Genomic DNA, 954 nt, shown 5'->3' on the forward strand with positions numbered 1-954 from the left:
CCCCCTTTAGAGTCTCCGCAGTCAATGAAAACTCCAAATCATTTGCTTCAGGGCTCTTCATTAGTTGTCACCCTCTTACTTATCTACTGTCTTCCTCTACAGCCCGGTTTGCAGTCTTTGGTTTTCCAAATTAACTGTCTAATTGAATCTCCCTCATAACTGTCCCAGTTCTTACCTTTCCTCTTTATGGAATTCCTTCTCCCCTTAAATATGCCCAACAAAATCCCTCCCCTTCCTTCAAAGCCCTCCTAAAACTCCACCTCCTCCAAGAAGCATTCCCTGATTCATCACCACTCTCCTATCATCCTATCCTCAGTGGTATTTATTGAGTGCTTACTATATGCAGGGCACCTTACTAAGCACTTAGGAGAGCACAATACAACAGAGTTCACAGACACATCCCCTGCCCACAACAAGCTTACAATATAGAGGGGGAATTGCTCCCCGGGGGAAGATGCACAGGTCAATTTGTGGAGTGGACAGAACTAGCTCCAATTTCATACCCCTGTTCCAAAGATCAATTTAATATTTTGTCCTCGGATAGAGCAACTTCTGATATTAAACTGATAAGAACAGATAATGCACCTGATCTTAGCCAAAAGGCCAAGAAACTATCTTAGTCATGTCAGCCCATCAGCTACTTGAGCACTTGTACGGTCCCATGACAGATGAATCACTCAATCAGTGGTATTTATTGAGTACTTACTTGGAGCAAAGCACCATACTTAGCCCTTGGGAGGATACAAGACAGTAAGTAGGCATGCTCTCCTGCCCTCAAAGAGCTTACAATATGCTCCCAGAACCTGCAGAACCAAGAGAGAGCAGTTTAGGAGGAAACTCCATGCCTCAAATGTCAACCACAGAGAAGGAAGACTCCTTGAGTATTTCGTGCCCTCCTGTATACTTACTTCCTACAGTGGCCAAGTTTATGTAGTTCTACCCAATACTGGGCTG

At 44.2% G+C, this 954-nt stretch overlaps 1 non-coding gene across 1 annotated transcript; it reads right to left on the reverse strand.

Annotated features, from left to right (window-relative positions):
* Positions 1–427: 427 nt before the first annotated feature.
* On the reverse strand, positions 428–615 carry LOC119926036. Its single transcript, XR_005449954.1, has one exon. It is a non-coding gene; the product is annotated as a U2 spliceosomal RNA (small nuclear RNA).
* Between the last annotated feature and the right edge of the window lie 339 nt (positions 616–954).

The sequence above is a fragment of the Tachyglossus aculeatus genome, chromosome 3 (genome assembly GCF_015852505.1).
Source record: "Tachyglossus aculeatus isolate mTacAcu1 chromosome 3, mTacAcu1.pri, whole genome shotgun sequence".
Lineage (NCBI taxonomy): Eukaryota > Metazoa > Chordata > Mammalia > Monotremata > Tachyglossidae > Tachyglossus > Tachyglossus aculeatus.